The sequence below is a fragment of the Anolis sagrei genome, chromosome 1, assembly GCF_037176765.1.
Source record: "Anolis sagrei isolate rAnoSag1 chromosome 1, rAnoSag1.mat, whole genome shotgun sequence".
Classification (NCBI taxonomy): domain Eukaryota; kingdom Metazoa; phylum Chordata; class Lepidosauria; order Squamata; family Dactyloidae; genus Anolis; species Anolis sagrei.
Window position 1 is genome coordinate 222,845,683 of NC_090021.1, and position 23,743 is coordinate 222,869,425.

The 23,743-nt window shown below is 41.8% G+C and overlaps 1 protein-coding gene across 1 annotated transcript in view; it reads right to left on the reverse strand.

Moving 5' to 3' along the window:
- The window catches only part of GLI2 (GLI family zinc finger 2), a 253,158-nt gene extending 241,279 nt beyond the window's left edge, over positions 1–11,879 (reverse strand). Inside the window, exon 1 of the mRNA XM_060774321.2 lies at positions 11,306–11,879. The gene's annotated coding sequence lies outside the window, so the exon portion shown is untranslated. The remainder of the gene's footprint in view (positions 1–11,305) is intronic.
- Positions 11,880–23,743: the final 11,864 nt, after the last annotated feature.

Consider the following 23,743-nt stretch of genomic DNA (forward strand, 5'->3'; position numbering starts at 1 on the left):
ATATAATAAATAGGCCTAAATATTATAACTTATTATTGAGTAAATCATAGTAACTGTAAAGTTTCTATTTGCATAATATTAATTCATGATGGCATCTAGAACAAATTAATCACACCCAGCTATAGAATGTCTTGATTTATGCTGCAGGAGGGAAAAAATTAGGAGGACAGAATTAAATTGACAAGATGTACATGCATTTGGAAGCCCGAGGTATTTATTTCTCCTCCACAAAGCATCAAAACATCTAAATTATGAAAAAAAGAGGTTGGGCAAAAGCCTCTCTGGAAGTAAATCGCACACTTGGTTCACACACACATACACACTTGGCATTATTGATGTCAAGCACAGTAAAGATACTCAAGGAAATCATTACCATTCATAGCCACTAACGGCCATTAAATCTCAATCAATTCAACTCAACACAAGTGTACTTCAGGGGCCCTTACAGTTCCTTACAGATGCAGCTCAAAAAGTCCTGTGTGACTTATTGCATTGTCCTCCACACACACATACAAAAGGCTTGCCAAAGGGTCCCTCTGAAAAGGAATTGGAGTCTTTTGAAACCATTGTTCTATTAACATTTTTTTCTGTAATCAAAAGATTTAATTTCTTTCTATGACACTAAGGACAAAAAATAAGATTCTCTTTAAACCCTACAAGTCAGTAAACATATTGCATATCCTCCAACTATCTCGAGTTTGTACGGACTGTCCCCATTAATCCTCTATTATCCCAATTTTCAAGGTGTTTTAAGAACCCTTCTACACTGCCATAAAATACACATTACCTGCTTTGAACTGGATTATGGTGTGTGAGTCTACACTGCAATGTAATCGGGTTCAAAGCAGATAATGTGGATTTTGTGTGGCAGTGTAGAAGGGGCCTAAAATATCCCAGATTCTCTCTCTCTCCTCCTCCTCCCACTTTCCTCCTTTGCCCTTGGCTTACTTCATTTTTTCCCCTTTGACTTACTTCAGCAAATTGAATTCAAAGTGCAAAAAAGGTTTCCACACATCTCACTAGGGCAGTGGTTCTCAACCTGTGGGTCCCCAGGTGTTTTGGCCTACAACTTCCAGAAATCCCAGCCAGTTTACCAGATGTTAGGATTTCTGGGAGTTGAAGGCCAAAACATCTGGGGACCCACAGGTTGAGAACAATTGCACTAGGGGGTAAAGGAGAGGAAGTGCCGGAATCTTGTAGGTTCAGGCAAAAGCAAACCGCTGTACTTTTCTCCTAGCTTATGTGTTCTTCTGTGTTTGCCTTCTTGACCACAATCAGATGTTTCTTGGCCACATGTGTTCAGGTTTTCATCTATAAAACTTTGAAGAAGTATAATAGGCAATGACTTTTCAGCACAAAGGCACAAATCAAATTAGATTATGATGAGGAACCCTAACTTATTGTTTGTGAGTAGCAAACAAGAGCAGTCACACATGGATGTTGCATTTGTGGTTTGGTTATCCTGATGAGGAGCTCTGTGTTACCTTTCCTCAAATACACTAGAGTCATAAGACAAAAGCTAACCATTTATTATTCTGGCTTGTTGGTGAACCAGAGATCCTGGTTCATATATCATGTTAAAGAAATCCCTACTGGGAAGTATGCAATTTTTTCGTTCTTGCATTTACAGTGGAACCTCTACTTAAGAGCATCCCAACTAAGAGCATTTTGAGTTAAGAGCTGTCGCTTGGCCCAGGTTTTGGTTTATATAAGAGCAGCGTTTTGAGTTAAGAGGGAGTGCCAGAGGGAGTGCTAGCATGTTAGTACAAGTCTTTAGGGTTCAGGGAGCAGCCTCCATGCCTAGTGTTCTTGTCTACATTGAGAGATTGATGTCTCCTTTGCTCTTTTCCACTTTGAGGAACTTTGGGTTAGTTGATTTTGTGTGGATTTTTTTTCCTGGTATGTTTGTCTTCATGGAGAGAGGGAAGGAGAGAAAAAAAGACAGGGAGGGAGGCTGGAATGACTACAGTATAAAAAAATGATGCTTCCACTCTTCACTTTGTGCTTTGTTTTTCCTTGCCACAATTTTGTGCTTCTACCATTTTAAAGTCAATCTTCCCTTTTTTATTGTTCCATATGAATGTGCAATTATACATTATTTGTTATTTATAAAGTATATTTTCTTATTTAAGAACAGAACAGATTAATAGAATTTCAAGGCATTTCAATTGGTAAATTCAGTTTGAGATAAGAGCATTTTGAGTTAAGAGCTCAGTCATGGAACAGATTAAACTCTTAAGTCAAGGTATCACTGTAGTTGTGGGAACATTTTTGTTGGTTTGCTCATTGGCTTGTTTACAAAACTGTGAATTTGTTGTGATCTCAGAATTTCCCACTAAGAAAAAAGGGTGGATGGGGATTTTGTTGAATGGGTACTAATAATGCCGTACATTAGATCTGTTCTAATGTATGGTGAGCTTCTGCTGTTAGGCCCAGCTTCCACCAACCTAGTAGTTCAAAAACATGAAAATGTGAGTAGATCAATAGATACTGCTTTGGCAGGAAGGTAATGGCGCTCCATGCATTCATGCTGGTCACATGACCTTGGCGGTGACTACGGACAATGCCAGCTCTTCAGCCTAGAAATGGAGAGAAGCACCACCCCCCAGAATTGGACATGACTAGACTTAATGTCAAGGAAAACCTTTACCATTACTTATCACTGTATAAAATTTAGCGGAGGCATTCGGTACTGTACAAATTACCAAATACATGGATGAAATACATAGGAGGATTTGTATTACATCTTTCATTCCAAGAAAAGTACTGTGTATCAAGGTGAAGGGGGAAAAGTATACATTTGAAGGAAAACTGTATGTCTTATCACATACAGGATTTCTACTATCTTGCTATACATACCAACAGGGCCGAAGAGGCACAAAGTCTGTGTCTCTCTGTGTGTATGTTGGATTTCACACATCATTCCTGAAGCGCCATTTAATTATAGGGTTTGAATCCAACTGGGAGCAAAAAAAAGCTGCTTTTCAGCTAAGCCACCTGAGATCATCCAGATACTGAGACTATTTGTAAGTTAACAAAAACATTTGCATCATAAAACACACCACGGCAGCACAGAGGCAAGGCAGATGTGGAATGAGCAAAGATCAGGGCACTAAAACAATTGGGGCTGTAAATTACAAACTGGTAATCTGCAATCATTGCGACTTTGGTTTAAATGCCAGGCAACTAATGGGCTTCGTTCTACTCAAAGGAAACACTTTTTATCATCTGCAGTCCTGCAAGTAGCAGAGGCTAGAGTATCAAAAGAGAGAAAAAGGCATCTATAATTGGGCTTTCTGTAAGGTCAGGCACATTATCCAAACTTTTTCCCCTTGAACAGTGAGCAGTGCAGCTGTTTTCTGCACTTTCTACTGTAGGCCTTACAGTAAGCACACAATAAAGAGGAGATTTCTAGCTCAAAGGTTGGGGGCACAGGCAGCAGGGGGTGGCAAGTGGGAGGGGAGGAGGGATTCAACCTAGTGCTAAAAGTTCCTTTTATTTCACTGTTGTTTTTGGTTCATTAAATTTTCCACAGAATTGCAGTGAAGAAAACATGATCAATAAACCTTGACAAAAGTGAACGTGTGAAAAAGGCAAAAGAAAGGCAAAAAGGGAGGGAGATAAAAGTGATAGCCTGATTGGAGTTTTCGGAGGCAGATGACCAAGAGCTTTGCATTGCTGAATAATCTGAATAGGCCATCATTTCTTTGCAGCTTTTCACTTTCTTTCTTCTTGGGACTGTTGGAACTCTTCACTCAATACAATAGTAAATGCACTGAAACTGGTTTTCTTATGCTAATGGATGGGGATCGGTACTAGAGTTAAAACACACTTCCCACCAATGTGTTTCCCCCTTCTCTCCCTCTCTCTTTCCCTCCCTGCTCTTTTATAGAAAAAAAATACATTAACCTATTCAAGTTCACCCAAAACGTCAGAGCTTCTTGAAGAAGCTTATCCTCACAAATGCACAAAATTAATGTGAATCCTGCTTTCGCCCCTCCCCACCTTCCTAGCAGGGAAGAAGGAAAGAAGTCTTGACACAGGGTAAGGTGTCTTTTAAGTGCCTCTCAGATGGGAAAAATCAAAGCTGTGAAGCAGGAAGGAAGAGAAATTTTAAAAGATCAGCATCTAATATTTCACCCAGGCGTGCTTTGTTGGGATGCTGTTTAGTATTAGGATGTCGGATCCCTTAAAAATAATTCATGTATTTCAAAAGCTGTTTTTAGTTTCAAAAGAAAAGTTGAACTATCATTAGTAGGCCCTTAAGCCCATATTACTATTTACAGATTTTAGTGAAAAATTAAAACACAAATGGTTTTTTCTCCCAGGTTCTAGCACAAGAAAATCTTCACCTTGTTACATCATCAGATGCCCAGAATAAAGAAAAAATAAAATTTCTGCACCAGTCCTTAGGGAGTAAATAAACAGATTCTCTGAGCTGTGCTTCCATTAGATTTCTAGACATTAGATTTCTGCCTTTATTCTTTATTTCAGATAAATAAAGTGAGCACTAGCTGTTACTTTCTGCCTAGTTTGCTGAGCACTCCAAAAAAAATGGTTTAAACAAATGGTCTCTTTCTGTGATTTAGCCTTGAGTACCATATTGTTGCCTGTTTTGAGCCCCCACTCAATTGCCCTATAAGATCTGTAAGTGCCCAATGAGTGTGCAGAAGTGTGCAAGCAAAGACCCATAGATCATTAAGTAAGATTTTTGCTACAGCGGTGTGGTTAAAGGAAGTAATTACCTCTCAAGATTCATTTTCTGGTCAGTGTTTTTCTTCGAAAAAGCTAGCAAAATAAACTCTCAATACTTGCCTATATTTACCCTGCTTTCGAGTGTATGTCAAGCACTTTTCAAGTAAATTAACACAGCATAGCCTACTTCATTCACAGAAATTTAGATAACAGAACAAGCAGCTCAAGTGCAAACATCCACAGCCCAAGATGTATTGGAGAGGATTTGGAGTTGTAATTGGATAATAACAGTATTTTTTTAAAAAAAAATCTGTTTAAAATAACCCTTCTCTCTTCTTTTTTTTTTAACCTACTTCTTCAAAAATCCTTAGCTAAGACTGTTAAGTGTACTCATTGTAAGGAAAGCAATTGATGGGTGTTTGCTACACAAATAAATATAGAGTTTGGGGTGACTGTGGGCTGAATTTGCTTTCTTTGCTAATCTGTACTGGAAACTCCACTGTGAACAAGGCACTTCTGAGAGTACAAAAAGCTTGAAGGATTTGTGTATCTTTCAGGACACAGTGCAAACAACTGGCTTACAGTAGGCCACCAGGAACTGAGGGAGCAAGGGTGGGCAATATCTATTCAGTTTCTACAAAAGTCTTCTCATGTGTTTCGGAGAGAGATTGTTCCTCTAAGAACGGCTCCTTATAAAACAATAAGAGGAAGGTGACTGTAAAATGTTCTTGCAAGTCAAATCAAATTAAACTGCCATTGCAGTCTTCCTCTAATAGCATAAAGTTTAAATCTATATTCCTCCTCTATACATGGTTCCTAGCCTACAAATCTAAAGACCTGTTTTGTCCCAAAGTGGATCCAAAATCACAATACCGCTAAAAACAACAATAATGTATTACAATTCTATTACAACTGGTGGAAGTGGTTTCCAGTGTTTGAAAGATCATCAGTCTATACACCAGAGTGTTTTGAAAATTACCACAATGATCAATAAGATTTCTCTGAAAATGTACAAAGCTGCACGAACTTATACAAACTTGAGTTCAATGAGGACTTACTCCCAGGGAAATTGTAAAGATTACAGCCTGAGTCCCATTTAAATCAATGAATACATAGATTCTGCCATGTCAGTAGTACCAGATTTCTTTCCTTTCCTTCCAATCATATTTGTCTCTTTACCGTTCAGTTTGTGTCTCAGAATAATCTCTTCACCATCCTCTCTTTCTTTTTCTGTGTTATATTAAAATATTATTTGGATCATAATCCTATGGTTAGATGCGCACACACCTATATCCATGTAGCATATGGTCAGGCAATATATAAATGAATACATATCTTTCAGAAAACAGAACCAAGAAGGTAAGAGGAAAAAATGGCAATTGGACCAAATATTTCATTTGATTTTTTTAATGTTGAAAATATTGCTCTATATCTTTTGTCACTGCATTTAACTTTTATTTAGCATGATTATCTATTTGTACAATAGCCCATTAAAGCAGCTTTTGAATATTTAAATCTGAGTCTGGTTTCTTCAGCAAGATTGGGCAAGATCCAGGTGGAACCATGCTTAGAGTGCAGGACACAAATTACACAAAACCGAATTGGTTCTCATTGCTTTCAGTGGGTCCACTCTAAGCATGATTATAACTTCAACTGACTGTTTCTTTGCAGGCATCTAAAAAAAATACCTCTTCTTTCTGCAAATGGTCCAATTGACAAATACATTGTAAAAGGTGAAAGATTTATACAATCTGAAGAGAAACCAGAGTACATTGTCAACTGGAATCTGGAGCATCTGCAAGATCTAAATCTTCCAGATGCTCCTCAAGATTTTTCTTACATGGAAAAATTTAACTCCAGATGCTTTGCATCAAATGAAAAATTAGAAAGATCCCACCAAATCTGTAGTAAGTCATGAAATTGTTATTTAGATCAGGACAATCCAATTCTATTCTGGACAAGTGAACAATGTCATTCAGCCTTTAAAGGAGTTTGAGTTTCAGTAATACATAAATGTTCCAACTGTGGACATTTATACAAAAGGCGACACCCAATCCTACTTTCCCTTTAACATATGAAGAAAGTGAGATATTAAAGGGTTGTTGGAAACTATCCTCGGAATATGTTTTCCTTTGTGATACTATGGTTACATTTCTAGGCGCTTCAAAGTTACATGCTTAAGGCAACAAAAAGATTAAGGACCAAGTCAATCTTCCTCTTCACTTTGATTTAAATATCACCTGTTTGAGAAAGACACACAAGAGTATTTTAAAGGTTCACTGAAGAGGAGCAGCTCAATATCAGTTGAGTTTCCACTGCCTAAACTTTATGGGAAGGGTTGTCTAATAACTTTTCAAAACTTGCCCTACTTTTAATTGCCCCACAAAAAAATTCTACTAAGGGTAATTTGTTTGAGAGAGGAGGGAAAGGCGGGGAGGGAGGGAGAGAGAAAGAAAACGTATTGCCAGATGTGAAATTAGAATCAATGTGCCATTTATTTTGAGGGCAAGTCAAACTTTGACAGGTGTCAAAATTTCCTGGCACTCTGGGCAACATGCAAATCACTCCAGGCAAACATCAAGATTTTCACACATACTTCTCTTTTTCTCTCTCTCATGCATACCTTCGCACAAACTAACAAATATCCAGAGACTACAGCATAACCAATATGCAACTATTGACATGTATTTTATAAAGCTGCTATCTATCTATCTTTCTATCTATCTATCTATCTATCTCCCACTCTAATCTAGAAAACTTACTTTCCCAGGTGAAAGTTAGTTGTCTAATCTGTTTTCCTTGCAGCTCAAAGTAAGTACATTTGTTTTACTTTGCTTAAAAAAAAGTATTTCGCTTAAATCTAAGGTGGCGAGAACAAACAGATCAAATCAGTAAGTCTTTGCAAGAAATCTGTCTTTTCCACTTCTGTATATTTTGGATTTCATCGTTTATTTACTCTAGCCTTTTGGCTCTGGGTCCAGGGGACATGCCAATACAATATTTGTTTAAATGCTATTTTATGCAGCATGCGAGAGCAACGTTTACTTTCAAATTCTTGGACATCCCCAGAGACCTGATTGCATGAAACGGAGAGAAAGTTTTACAACTGCCTTTTTATCTATTACAGTCAATAATACATAAACTTCAAAATCCAGGGATACACATGGGTTGTAAAGGCATAGCCAAATATGCACGGGATATATACCAAAAGAAATTCAAATAGACTTCTAGTGTTCAGTATAGATTTTGTCTTATAGGACTAATGATGTCTTTGCTCTAGGCAGAGGCATCATTGATCTCGACTTGATAAACTCATTTGGGTCAATAGGCATAGGATAGTGATGCTATACTACAGTCTTCTGACCACTTACTCAAAATAACACCCATTGCACACAGTGAGATTTTGCTTTCTGTATAAACATGCCTCAAATCCTATTAAAATCAATGCAACTTCACTCTGCCAGAATGGTGCCCATAAGCATATTTAGATAAACCACACATGGAAAGCTAGAATCTCTCTCTCTCTCTCTCTCTCTCTCTCTCTCTCTCTATCTATCTATCTATATATATATAGAGAGAGAGAGAGAGAAGGGGGAGAATCTTATTGAATGTTTCTTTTGCTTTTTCTTCCCACACCCACCCCATCTGTTATTTTGACGAGCTCTCATAATATTATTCTTTTCCGCTATGAAAGATGACAAACAATGGTATGAAGCTTTGTGTGTTCTCCTGTGCACAGATGAGATACATTAGATGCGAAATGTTTTAATTCTAAGATTTCCAGGTGTTCCTCATTTCTTGAGCAATCCAGGCCTTCATAACATTTCTAAACATAGCTTGACAAACCCATGGGCCAGGATCAGATGGTTAGAACATCTCTCTTGAATCAACTGAACTTACTGTTATTGTCTGAATCTGGCACTGAATTATTGCCATAGTTTGTAAGCTGCCCTGGGTCCTCCTTCGGGGGTGAGAAGGGCAGGGTATAAGTACAATGAATTAATTGTGAATTTACCAAGTTCCTATGGACCCCATAGGTCTACTGTTGTAGGGACTGACAGTTGGGTTGAAGCCATAGACCAATGCTGGCAAAAATGGGAGTCCCTGGGCTGGCAGAGGTCCCCGTCCCATTGGCTGCCCATCTCTGGAAAGTTTCCAGGAAAGAAAGTTTCCAGAAAACCAATGGGCACAGATTTCATGCTGGTCCCTAGCACTTTGGGGGAAAATAATTACCAGTCCACTCACATCAGAAGCACAATCAGATTCCTTACTGAGTGAGACCTTTACCTCTGTAGTGCACCTGCATACATAGCTCTGAAGGGGTGTGTTGCTAGAAAAAATGAATGCTGGTTGCTTGCACTTTGGGAAAAAATTAATTGCCAATTCCCTCACATTAGAAACATTGTCACAGAGTATGAGGAACAAGATCCCTGCAGGTCCTTAACACCCTACTGAATGAAACATATCGTAAAGGTAAACATTTCCCCTTGACATCAAGTGTATTTGAGTCTGACTCTGGGTTGCATAACTCATCTCCATTTCTAAGCTGATGAGCTGGCATTGTCCATAGACGCCTCCTAGGTCATGTGGCCAGCATGATTGCATGGAGCGTTGTTACTGAGCGGTACCTACTGATCTACTCATATTTGCATGTTTTTGAACTGCTCAGTTGGCAGAAGCTGGGCCTAACAGCAGGAGCTCACCCTGCTCCACAGATCCAAACTGCCAACTTTTCATTCAGCAAGTTGAGCAGCTCAGCAGTTTAACCCACTGTGCCACTGGGGGCTTGAATACATACCTAAACCCCTACTGAATTAAACATATACTTCTGTATTTTCCTTGTATTTTTATTTAATCTTTGGGGGCATGGCAAAGACTTGCTAGGAAGAAGGGGGCGCTTTGCAACTTCAGTTTCAAACTTTGAGGAACTCTGCAGAGCACAACAGGCATGGATAACAGCAACATCAACATCTGTAGAACAGAGCAGGGTGAAAACAAACCAACCCTTTTGCAGGGAGACTGAGGTTCAACCAAGGATGGGGAGAGCGTTTGGAGGCAAGAGGTATGGTGGAGGGGGAGATCTGGTAAACCCCCCCCCCCTTTCGAGTTGCAAATGTTTCCAAACCTTTGGCTTGGGAAGAGGAGTGGAAGGAAGCCCCTGGCCCTCCCGACCCTTAATAGGCCTGGCGCCCGGCTCCCTCCGTGTCTCTCCCCATCACACCGGCATCAAGTTGCAGCGGCGGATTTTTGAAATTCCTTCGCAAACAGACTTGACGAAAGATCGCAAGGAGAAAAAAAAGGGGGGGGGGGGGGTAGGGAAGATTTTGGAGAGGCGAAAACGCCGCCCAAGCCGACGAGATGAATCAGCCTCCCAAACAAACACCAAACTTCCAGGCCACTTCCCTCCAGGAGGGTCTGAAGCCCCTCACTCCGAAGGAAGGAGACTCTTCTGCGTTGCCTCAACACACTGGTCCGACTCAGCAGCAGACCCGGTCGCCACAGGCGCGATCCGAAAGGCGTCCCACTGGTTTCAGCCGGGAAGGGGGGGGGGGGGAATCAGGCTGGATTCCTCCTCCTTCTCCTCGCCTCCGATTCTGGAGGAAACAAGCAAAGAGAGGCAAGGGAGCCGCTCGAGGCCCAATGGACCACAACCACCACCAAAGGGAAGGAGGAGGAGGAGGAGGAGGAGGAGGCACCCGCTCCAAGGCGGAGTTTGCCAAGCACAGAGGAACGGGGGAGCCGCGTGGCTCGTCCCGACCCAAAGCCCAACCGGACCCCGAGTAGCAACCTGCTCCCCGAGTTGGAAAAGTTCTCCCCAACTTTCCCCAAGAGAGAGAGGCAAGAGGGCTCTTGGTCTTGACGCGGGACGCAGCTCTCCAACTTTTCTCCTTAAGACACCCGCGAAGGGGGAAACGAGGCAGGCGGGAAAAAGCCCCCCCCCCCCCCGCCGCCGCTATTTAAAGAAAGGGGGTGGCTTCCCAGGCGCCTCAAGGGGAAGCCCGAAGCACCCGCGGGAAGGGAAAGGGAGGAGACCTCGTCACACTGAGTCCTGGGATCACATGCCCTAAGACCTCCTCACACCAGAGAATGAATCCACTTCAAATGGGGTTTCAGCCTTCTGCGGAATTCCGGGGCTTGTAGTTTAGGGAGGAGCTTTTCACAGGCTCACAGAACAACAAACCCCAGAATTCTGCAGGAGGCAGAAACCCCCTTTAAAGTGGATTCATTCTATGTAGTGAAACTTCCTCTCAAACTGGTTCCAAACTGTATGATGATGATGATGGGCCTCATCACAAGAGAGGAAAAATCCACTTAAAATCCAGTTTCTGCCTCCTGCAGAATTCTGGGGTTTGTAGTTTAAGAAGGAGTCGTTAACAGCCTCCCTAAACTACAAACCTCCGAATTTTGCAGGAGGCAGAAACCGGATTTAAAGCGGATTCATTCTCTAGTGTGATGAGTTGATAGAGGGAGGAAGAAGGGACTCGGAAAGTGAGGAAGAAGAGGCTTGAAAGCGGGGAAGAGGCTGGGAGAGAAGGAGGAAGGGGATTGAGAAAGGAGGGAAGAAGAAGGAAGGAACCGGGGGAGGGGGGAAAGGGAGGCACAACTTTACCCGAAGAGAAGTTTTCAGGCGGGCAGCGTCTCCCGGGCAGGGCCAGGCGTGCGGCTCCCCATCGCCCGCTGCTTCCCGCTCGCTTCCCGCCCCTCTTTTTCTCTCCAAAGCCCTCCTTCCCGGGATGGAGGCGCTGCCAGGCCCGTCCGGGACGCAGCGAGGGGACTTTAGCAAAGTCTGGGGCGCCGCCGCTGCTGCTGCTGCTGCCTCCTCCTCCTCCTGCTGCTGCTGCTCTCCTTGCTGCTCTGCTGGCGCGCGGCTGCCCTCCTGCCATCCATCATCTTCCTGGGCAGGACAGCCGCACGCGCGGCGAGGCGGAGGGAGGCGGGCAGGCGGAGAAGGGAGGGCAAGGGAAGGGAAGGGGAGAGGAAGGGAAGGGAAGAGAGAGCGAGGGAAGAAAGTTTCAGAAACACGCCCCCCTCTTGGGATCGGGGAGCGGGAGAGACCGAGCGGGGACCAAACTTTTCTCCCCCTCGCTTCTCCTTCTTTCTTTCTTTCTCTCTCTCTTCCGCACTTTGGGGCTTTCAAGTCAGATGATCTCCGGAGCTCAAACCCATTGCCTGCTCTGTCTTGCTCCTCTTCCCCGCCTCCTCCTCCTCCTCCTCCTCCTCCTCCTCCTCCTCCTCCTCCTCCTCCTCCTCCTCCTCCTCCTCCTCCTCCTCCTCCTCCCCGCCCCTGGAGCCCCTGCCAGAGAGGCTTTTTTTTCCGTGTCAGGAGCAACTTTTGTGTCAGGAGCGACTTGAGAAACTGCAAGAGAATTGGCCGTCTGCAAGCACGTTGCCCAGGGGATGCCCAGATGTTTTGATGTTTTACTATCCTTGTAGAGGCGTCTCTCATGTCCCCATATGGTTGAGAAACTGCAAGTCACTTCTGGTATGAGAGAATTGGCCGTCTGCAGGGACGTTGCTCAGGGGATGCCCAGATGTTTTGATGTTTTACCACCCTTGTGGGAGGCTTCTCTTATGTCACCGCATGGTTGGGAAACTGTAAGTCACTTCTGAGGTGAGAGAACTGGCCATCCGCAAGGATGTTGCCCAGGGGATGCCCAGATATTTTGATGTTTTACTATCCTTGTGAGAGGCTTCTTACATGTCCCCACATGGTTGAGAAATTGCAAGTCACTTCTGGTGTAAGAGAAATGGCCATCTGCAGGGACGTTGCCCAGGGGACACCATGATGTTTTACCATCCTTGTGGGAGGCTTCTCATATGTCCCCACATGGGTAAGAAACTGAAAGTCACTTCTGGTGTGAGAGAATTGGCAGTCTGCAAGGACATTGCCCAGGGGACGCCCGGATTTTTTGATGTTTTACCATCTTTTGGGGGGGCTTCTCTCATGTCCCCGCATGGAGAGCTGGAGCTGACAGAGGGAGCTCATCCGTGCTCTCCCCAGGTTCGGTCCTCCGACCTGTCAGTCTTCAGTCTTGCACAATGGAGGCTCCTGCCAGAGAGGCTGCCCTCGCATCACAGACCTGGGCAGGAGGAGGAAGAAGCCCCGGGGAAGCGTGGCCCTCTCTGTCCTCCACTGGGCCTCCCCAGACCCTCGCCCCATTTGCACCCTCCTGGAGTCCCAGAAGACCCCAGAAGTGCATCTCTTCTCTAGAATGGATGCAGTATAACACCCCTTGGAGCCCCATGGCTCCTTGCTGTGGAATCCTGGGATCCATGGTGTGGTGAGGCACCTACACTTGCTGAGGAAGGCTACAGGCCCTGTAAAGCAAAAATGCCCAGAACTCCCTGGCACTTCAACTGCACTTATCCTACAGTGAGGACTAGGGATGCTACACTCATTTGCACTGAGAGCCGCATCAGCCTTATGTTTGTCTACAAATTGCCTTGATTCCATGGAGAATCCATGGATATAGAGGGACAACTCCCCTATTAAGTCAGCTCCACTGGCTGCCAAACACAATTTAAAGCCCTAAACTAATGGTTCCCAACCTGTGGTCTGTAGACCACTGGTGGTGCGCAAGAACTAAAATATGATCTGCGGCCTCCACCATTGCAATGAGAACAACTGGTCTTGCAAAACCGTCTTATAATGCTGAGGCTTATTAAATATGGTTTTCTGTGGGCATCAGATGGCAACTACTGGATGGCATATGTTCTGTATCAGAAACTAGAGCTGTTGTCATCTATCCAATGCAATTTTCTGAATCAACACCCCAAATAACCAAACTAAATCTAAAGTTGACCAAAAACTGATTTGTAACCCTTTTGGTACTAATGCTAGAGAGTTTTCCCTGGTCAAAGTAGTCCCTGGTCAAGTGGTCCCTGGTCAAAAAAAATGGGAACCACTGCCCTAAATGGTTCTGGCCCAATTTACCTATACAAATGTATCTCCCCCTATGAACCATCTCAGAGATTAAGATCTTATGGGGAGGCCCTGCTCTTGGTCCCACCTTCTTCTCAAGTGTGACTGGTGGGGACAAGAGAGAGGGTCTTCTCAGTGGTGGCCTCTCGGTTGTGGAACTCCCTCCCCAGTGCCATTAGATCAGCCCCCTCCCCCCTAGCCTTCAGAAGGAGAGTGAAAACCTGGCTCTGGGACCAGAACTTCATAGAAGCAGTGCAATAATATAACTGGAATATGTGCTATGACTATAGAACAGCTTCAGACTACGATTTTTGGATGGCATGATTTTAATACTGAATGTAATTTTTAAATTTTTATATATATTAATTTTAATTCAATGGATTTCAAGCTTAATGTTATATGTGTTTAAGGCATTGAATAATTGGCATATGTAAGCCACCTTGAGTGCCCCTTGGGGTAGAGAAAAGTGAGATATAAATAGGGTAAATAAAATACAATAAAATAAAATAAACTATTTTTTACATAGTGGCCAGTGCTCTTATATAGTTGGGGTTTTTTTTTTATCATGTCAGGAGCGACTTGAGAAACTGCAAGTCACTTCTGGTGTGAGAGAATTGGGCATCTGCAAGAATGTGTTACCATCCTGTGAGAGGCTTCTCTCATGTCCCTGCATAGAAACTGGAACTGACAGAAGGAAGCGCCGTCCCACAGATTCAAACTGATGACCTTCAGCAGTCCTGCTGGCACAGGGGTTTAACCCAGTGGTTCTCAACCTGTGAGTCCCCGCGTGTTTTGGCCTTCAACTCCCAGAAATCCTAACAGCTGGTAAACGGGCTGGGATTTCTTGGAGTTGTAGGCCAAAACACCTGGAGACCCACAGGTTGAGAACCACTGATTTAACCCATTGCACCACCATGGCTCCTCACTTATATAGTGGTCAGGTTTTACCCAGTTTGGATCTCCAGATGTTATCGATTGACAACTGCAATCACTTTTGATTATCCCCCATGCAGATTGGGGGTAATGGAAATTGCAACTCAGCAACACTTGTGGCTCTGAGGTTGGGGAAAAATTGAATGACATTTTAAAGTCAGACATCCTATCCACAAGCCTTGTATCTAAATTCAAACATCACTATCCTGACTAAATAGAACAAACTGCAGCCTTCCAGATGTTGCTGCATCACAACTCCCATTGGTTCCAGTCATGACGTCTAATGATGAGGAATACAGGAGTTGTAGTCCAGCATCCAGAGGACTCCATAAAATGACATGGTAGGCCGAATTTGCCCTGTGAGTCTTGAGTCTGAGACATGTGGTGTAGACGCACACCAGAAGTCCCCAGCTAGTGAGGGAGGATGCCTACGAGAACGTTTCCAAGCCCCAAGAGACCAAACTGCAAGCTCCCATGACTCAAAGCAAGGGCGTAGGACCTAAAACAACTTTCCACCCCATTAGAGTGTTTAGAAGGGGCAGAAAAACTTGCCCTGGAGAGAAACAACACTGACATGCCTCCATTAACAAAGCCTCTGTCACAGCAGCTCTTTTTAACAGTCTTTTTACAGAAGCCCAACCCAGCCTCCCCACTTTTCCTGTCTATTATTTAGGTGGAAGTTTATTTAAATGGTTTGTTTGCATCATTATTATTTGGATGATGGCGAAGAAGGGCTGGAGAATGCAGCTTGTCTCCAATTAACACCACAATACATTTGGAACTAGGAAAGAAGGGGAACCTCCTTTAGATGCTTCTAATTTAGCCTTGTGTGCTTCCATGCAACAGGCTGCCTTGAGAAATACCTCCTGAGCAAGTATGAAAAGCAACATAGAAAGAAAATGGGGAAGGAGTTTTGTCTAGTAATTTTGGCATGTTGGAATTCAAGTTTCCAGACCTCAACAAGAATTTAGCTTAGAATAGGCTGAAAGATTCCCTTTCCCCATGTCTCCTGTATGACAGTTGGAATTTATCTAATTTCTTCTCTTCTCTCTGTTTCTGCTCTAATTCTGATTGGTTGTGTAGAATGGATACTTTTCTACTGCAAGACTTAAAAAACGGATTTCTACTTTTTCATCTGTGTATGTTGTGTGTTTTGAGATATCTCTCTCTGCATGTCAGGAGAGATGTAGTGATTGTTGTTTTTTACCTCTCTTTGAAACTTTAGAAGAGACGAGTATAGCATCGCTCAGACCCAGTCCTTTATTATTAAGCATTGCAGTTATTATTATTATTGTAAATAAACCTTTTGTGATTTTTAAGATTAGATTTTTAAGATCTTTGCCTGCCTAAGCTCTGAATTCTTTACAGCCACAACCAATGGCACTTCATGCTCTGCCTACTATGAGCTCATGCTCAACTATTGGTATCCTGTTTGTATTTTGGATGCTCTGCTTATTTTGGGGTAGTTTTCCCTAACAGAAAAAGCATAGATGTATAAGTTTTGCCACCAAAATATAAATTGTAAAAAAAGTGGAGGCTGTGAGACTCATGAGTCAGAAACTCATCGAACCAGTCTCAATCGAACCAACACATCACACCAGAAACTTCAACTCCATGGAAATACGTACATGAACCAATTCACTACCATTTACTTAAGGGAAGAGGAAAGATAGCTAACAACTTATTAGACCAGATAGTTCTCAAGAAAGTGAGCTTTGATTTGAATGTGTGGACATACCACAGACAAGTGTCCAGTTCTGGGCACCACAATCGAAGTGAGATGTTGACAAACTGGAATGTGTCCAGAAGAGGGTGACTAAAATGATCAAGGGTCTGGAGAACAAACCCTATGAGGAGCTGGGCATGTTTAGCCTGCAGAAGAGGAGGCTGAGAGGAGACATGATGAGGGCCACATATAAATATGTGAAGGAAAGTCATAGAGAGGAGGGAGCAAGCTTGTTTTCTGCTGCCCTGGAGACTAGGACGTGGAACAATGGCTTCAAACTACAGGAAATGACAGTTCACCTGAACATTAGGAAGAACTTCCTGATTGTGAGGGCTGTTCAGCAGTGGAACTTTCTGCCCCAGAGTGTCGGAGGCTCTTTCTTTGGAGGCTTTTAAACAGAGGCTGGATGGCCATCTGTCAGGGGTGCTTTGAATGCGATTTCCCTGCTTCTTGGCAAGGAGTTGGACTGGATGGCCCACAAGGTCTCTTTCCTATGATTCTATAAGTGGGGATGAATAAATGTGTGTGTGCAGTCAACACTAGTATTTGCTAATATGAAAGTGCAATTAGCTTGGCACACAATGCTTGTGCAAAACATATGCATTGGCACTGCTCTGCCCCCAATGCACTGTAGGGTGTTTTAATCTTGTTGAGAACAAATTGGGGTGGAACAGGTGAGCATTTAAGTCCAAATCCTGAATACTCCCTGGCCTAACAAATAAAAAGTCTTTATAAGAGAGGGTAGAAGTCTTGCTGAACCAAGGTTTTGCTTCCTCTAATCTGTTTTGTGCTTCTTTCTTGTTCTTTGCTCATCTCTCTATTGCAAAGTGCTTCAATAAAACGTGCCTTATTTATTTATTGTGTCAGAAGTAAATTGAGAATACAGTTATAATGTATAAAAACCACAAAGTTAGAAACTTGGCATTGTACTAAATTTCCTTTGACCAGAAGCTGGCTGCTTGGAGTTCCTCTGGTGCCGCTGTGAGAAGATCCTCAATTGTACATTGCCGGGTTTCAGACTGCATTGTAATGACTGGTCTGTGGTTTGCTCTTCTCCACACTCGCATGTCATGGACTCCACTTTGTAGCCTCTTTTCTTAAGATTGGCTCTGCATCTTGTGGTGCCAAACACAGTCTGTTCAGTGCCTTCCAAGTCGCCCAGCTTTCTGTGTGCCCAGGAGGGAGTCTCTCATCTGGTCTCAGCCACTGATTGAGGTTCCATGTTTTAGCCTGCCACTTTTGGACTCTCGCTTGCTGAGGTGTTCTTGCAAGTATCTCTGTCGATCTTAGGAAGATATTTCTTAATTTAAGATGTTGGTATGTTGGCCAACATCTTAAATCAAGAAATAGCTTCCAAAGAGGGGGGTGGGCCAGAGATGTCACTGCCTTGGTCCTTTCATTACTGGCTGCTACTTCCCGACTAATGTTCAGTGGTGCAATACCGGCTCAACAGCGTAATTTCACCAGTGGTGTAGGGTGTAGACATCCTGTGATAATGCGCCAAACATGCTGAATACTCCTTTCTCCAGCCTGTTTTAGCCCTCCTTCACAAATGATTGACTTCAAAAGTATAGCTAGGTCTGGCTTCAAAGCTTCGCCTCTGGTCAGGGCTCTTAAAGGGGAAGCCTTTGGGAAGGGGCTAACTTTGGATCCCTCCGACAATAATTATATACAATCCAGAATAAACCTTTCTAAACAGAAAAGGAAACAAGGGAAGGCCCTGTGGTGGCACAAAAGGTACAGATTGTGTGAGATTTTAGTTGAAACTCAAGTAACAATATGGGACAAAGTGATCATTCTAGATCATGAGGATGGTAATAATAGTCCTTTTGAAATTCATTTTTATCTAACCTGAAATATGATTTTATGTGTGGTTACTCACAGTGAATATGTCTGGAATTTCCTGACATATTCTACGTGCACTTTTTCACACTGAAGAATACACATCATACTACAGTGTGTAATAATTCTACATGAATAATAAGAATAAATAAGGTTGTCTATTACTATTGAATGCACTGCATCAAACCCTCTGACACCAGTCTTTAAAAGAATGACTGACCAGATATGGGCATATACAACTTTTCCACCACATCATTCCTCCAGGGCTTGAGTCATGAGTCAAAATATGGTCATGATCACTCAGCCCCTGAATATTTGGGATTCTGAACAAGGAGAAGCTATTACTTCCAGGGAAGCTAAAAACCCAACGCTTTTGGAAATTAAATTCACACAGCATCATGTTATGTATTTACACGCATTCTGTGCCATGGATGAACTGAAAAGCATTCAAAGGGCAAGGCAAGGCAAGCCAGGCTCTGTACATTTTTTTTTCAAAAAATGGTTTGTGTGCAATGTAGTGTTTTTTTCCCCCAGAATAAGAATACTTTATGTAATGCTGTGAAGGAGCCAGAGATTTTAGCTTCTCTTGAATCTAATCTGCTGTTATTATGTGCCCTCAGGTTGATACTAAGTTATAGCAACCTTATCAGGAGCAGGGTGAGTGTTTTTGGCAAGATTTAATCAGAGGAAGCTTGTTATTGACTTAACTAAGAATGCGAGTGTTACTTGCAGAGATTTGAACCCTTGTCTCCTAAACCCCAGCATTCAAACACGATGCCATATTGGCTTTCTGCATCATAATTTAGTGGAAGGTTTAATTAGCTTGGCCACAAGTTGCTCATTAGATTATATAAATTGAACAGGAAGCAGGTAAATAATGGTAACGGCCAGTAGCCCCAAGTAGTTTGAACTAGATCAGCACTATCTCCCAGTCAGTTCCCAAAATTTTATTTGGCAAATTCAGACTTTCAATCACTTTGATTCACTTGGGTCCCTGATGATGTGGAGAGTTCTGCTAAAATTCATGTGAATGCTAATGTAATTCATTTTCAAATCTTGCTCCTCAATATGGCAAGCATTGTACCGGGGAAGGAGCAGGGACGTAGGGCTTTACATGTTTGGCCAATATCATTCAGAGCTTTAGACTGTGATATCTTTATATTGTGGTGGTGAGATGGAATACAGAGATGTGGAGCTGGCAGAGCAATATGATTATTTTTTACAGCCCTATATATCTTTGATGGAGGATAAAACAAGGAAACTATTTACATAGAATACATGGAGCATCCATTTTCTTGTAGCTGGATTGACCTTATTATTTATTTATTTAAAGCATTTCTATTCTGCCCTTCTTAACCCGAAGGGGTCTCAGGGCGGAGCAAAACATACAAACTGCAAACATTCAATGGCAGGACATAAATAGATTATACACATACATAAGCATTAAAATCATTTATCTCGACATTAAAATCCACTGTATAAAACTGTCTCGATCATCCTCATCAAATGTAGCTGGCATGGTAAGGTCATAAAGCAGTATAAGGGGGCCATCTCCAGCAGCATGTTTAAATTGTTGAGAAAGGGGAGAAATGAATTAATATCCAATACAACAGCCAGCAGAGTGAACTTGTTTGCTGTGGACTCATCTTGTTGTGCTTCAAATAATAATGATAATGATAATAAACTTTATTTATACCCTGCCACCATCTCCCTGAAGGGGACTCAGGGCAGCTAACATGAGGCCAAGCCCAAATTACAATACAACAAAGTAAAATACAAACAACAAATAATAACATCAAAATAAAAATACATAAAATAACAGAATATACAATAAACAAAAGCAAAATGAGATGATAATTGTAGTCAATTACTACCTTGTCATACCTTTTTTACACTTTTCACAGTCAGGTTTAGAGTGGGTCATTCTTTGAGTCTTGATATCTCGTTGTTTTTAACACTTTTAACTGTATAAACAATTCTGGCTTCCATTGACATATGAAAGTGGAAAATCCCTTTATTCTTCTTCACTTATCTATTAATATACATCAGAAAATTTAGTTTGAGGCAGCATTTCTGAAACTGCAGGCCATGGTTCAGCTGTCAACTGAAAGGTGCATGCCTAAATCTTCAATGCATGTCTGTGTTACCCTCTGGCTGGAGTGATCCAAAAGTCAAGGCTAGATTAATATAGGAGCCAAAAATAGGATTCCACTGTGAATCTGCTTTACCTGTTCTAGGTGTGGTAGTTGTTGGAATGATAACCTTCTTCAAGCCTTCTCTAGTAATGTTTATCTATGATCCTGTTGCTTACTGTATGCATGTTCTGGTATGCACCTTTCCTTACTCTATGGTTCCAGAGAAGTTATAAAAGGGGCTCCAGACCACATGACCACCGCAGTCTACTTCAGACATCACATCACGCACTTGCTGTTTTGCTGTAAGAGATGTCCTGGCTGGATGGCACAGAGAGTGATCTTAAACACATCTGAAACTGGACTGATAAGTTTTGTACCTGTGTATACTGAACACATGAAGGTTGTGAGTAAACCAAATATGTTATTTTTCTCAAAATCTATTTCATTTTTGTCTCTTAAGTGCATGATATAAAACAAGCGGTTTTATGGAAGTGTGTGTGTGTGTGTGTGTGTGTATATATATATATATATATATATATATATATATATATATATATAGGCACTGAAAAACACTTCTGAAGCACTGCTGCCTTTATGCACTGGAAAAATCTCTGTTTTCCCTAACAGATAAGAGACAACAGATTATTCAGTCAAACAACTGAAATCATTGCCTTATATCTAATTGTATACCACAAGAGAAGATTCGACTCTAAAGGGTTTTTGGCTCTTCTCTGAAAGGGCATGCTTTTCTAAAAAAGATTATGATCTCCAAGAGGTGTTTTTCCAAAAGGTTATGAATGCCATTTTCCAAAATTAGTACCTGTGAATAAACAAACAAATCATAAATCACATATACAATACAGAAACACCACAGCAGAAAAAATGCTCATGTGTTAATCCATTTCCAAGACTGAATTTATTCATTTTATTCAGTTACTCATACAACATTCAAAGATTTATTGATGGGAAAAGGTTGACCACTCTTTGCAATGAAGAAAAAGAAAGCAAGCTATACCTTTTCCCTTTAGCATTGGACCCCTAGCCTGTGAGTGATATAAAGCAATAACATCAATTAATCTAGTCACAATATGATCCTGCCAGCAGTGGTAGTTCTCTGCAGGCACAATGCACAGTAGGATTGCCATGTTCTACTTCCCCAAATACAGATAGCTTTTTTTAATTATATGTATTAACCAAAGTATGCATTTATTAACTAAGTAATGGTCAGTTAGTTGATCCCAATCAACTAATTTCCCAATCAAAAGCAATCTCTTCAATTTGGTTTATAGACAGGGTATAGAGGATTGGTTTTTCCAAAACACATAATCCAGGAATGGTTCAAAAACCACATCTCCCTTGCAAAATTATTTTGTGCATCATGCAAGTTCTCATCACAGCCCTCCTGTGCTCTGTGTGGCTGGTGGTTCCAATATCTTTGGCCGCGAATCCATTCCAGTTTTTAAGTTTGAAGGAACCATTTATGATGTCCATTTAGGATAATGGTTCAGCACATTGGAGAGCTCCTTCAAAGCAGGGATTTAAACAAGGAGTAGAGTCACTGCAAGCCACCAATGCTTGAACCTTTAACAGTTCCAGAAGATACACACATTCAAAGTTTTAGGTTTCCCCCAAAATGGGAATTCCCTAAGATTTGGACAGTGGCTCCTAAAAATAAGATTCAGCTTTTGCTACAGTTGCATCAGAAGTCAACCAGAAAATTGTTGCAAACAACCTTTTTCAAACCACCAAAAGGTCTCAGACCCAGATAGATGTAGCATGTCCAAAGTTAATGCAGAGAGTTCAAGCAATTTTTTTAAAGTTACAGTATAAGCAAATATTTAAAAGCTGGAAAAGGTTTTCAGACCTGGAGGCCTGCAGCACGCCCAAGTCATAAACAGACTCTTCAGACAAGTGAACAACAGCAACAACAGTTGGAAATGCCTCTTTTGGACTGGAAATGTTTCCAGAGCTAGAGAATTGTATCAGGTTCCCCCTGACAAAGTGAATGTGCAAGCAGTTTGATCAAGGAGAAGTTGCAAAATGGTTTTGAAAAACTATTACATGTTCTTACATGTGAAAAACTAGATCACTCTCCTCTTCATGACCATTCAATACAAGGTCTAAGCTAGGCTTGAGAATTATTAGATTAGATGTATGAGGCTGAACGCAGACCCAGGGGTGGCTCAACCCATTACGCAAAGTAAGCATTTGCAGTATAGTTGATTTTGCCCAGGGGCGCTCTTGAGGCGCTCTTGGGGGAAAATAGACCTTGACATATGCCAGTTGTAGTTACTGGGATGTATAGTTCACCTACAATCAAAGAGCATTCTGAACTCCACCAAAGATGGAATTGAACCAAATATGGCACACAGAACTCCCATGACACACAGAAAATATATATCAGTGATTGGTTGGGGGGTGGGGGCGCCAAAATACTGTTTGCTTACCATTGAAAATTACCTAGGGCCACCTCTGTGCAGACCACACCAGAAAACATGCAACTCTCCAGAAATACTTGGACTACATTTCATGGAAGCCCTAACCAGTATAAGCAGTGGTTAGGAATCCTGGAAGTTACAGTTCAAAAACATCTGGAGGACTGCATAATTTGCACCACTGGTTGAATACAAATATACTGTGTCTGTTCTCAGCTTCTGATCTTCCAGCTGGGGAGAAACATAGTGACCTGACTTAGAGTTAGGGATGCTAAAAGGATAACTGAGGTAATGTAGAGAAAGTGGTTTGCATTATATTATTATTATTAGTAGTAGTAGTAGTAGTAGTAGTAGTAGTATGCAACTGCAGAATGACTAATGACTCTCTGGGGTTATTTTCATCTGAAATATCAGCTAGTTTTTGTTTACAAAAATGGACATGGCAATTGTTTCTGAACATAAGAAGGTTTCCCATCTTGACAAAACCTTAAAAAAAAAGAAGACAATTAGGAGCATCATTCTATAATAATCTTACTTACTTAGGTGGTCCCTTGTTGTCCAAGTATGATGGCCTTCCAAGTTCTTTAAAGATGCCTGTACATAAGGTTTTTTTTAATGTGTGGAGGTTGGTGCACAGCCAATCAACACACAGTCTTCACAGAGTGAGGATCCCAATCAGAGGCGTGGTTAACATGACGACTGTGGCTTCTCAATCTGTTGGAGCCTTCTTCTGCCTTCACAGCCATTGTAAATGTATCTTCCACTTGATCCACCAGTGGTTATGACCACAGGTTCATTGGAACATGAAAGCCTCATCATCATGACAAGATGACAATCCATTGAGTTGGAAGTGCGTGTCACTGAGTTCTGGTAGATAGCTGCAGTCTGAAAAAAGTCCCTGAAAAATCATATTATTATACTGCAATGAATAGGAAAGGACAGAAAAAGAAGCAGGGCTACATGTGAATATTGCAGCAATTCTTAAGCCTTTTTGCAAAGTTAAAATTCATGAGTGATTACATAATGTTAAATCTTTAAAGTCTTAGATATATAA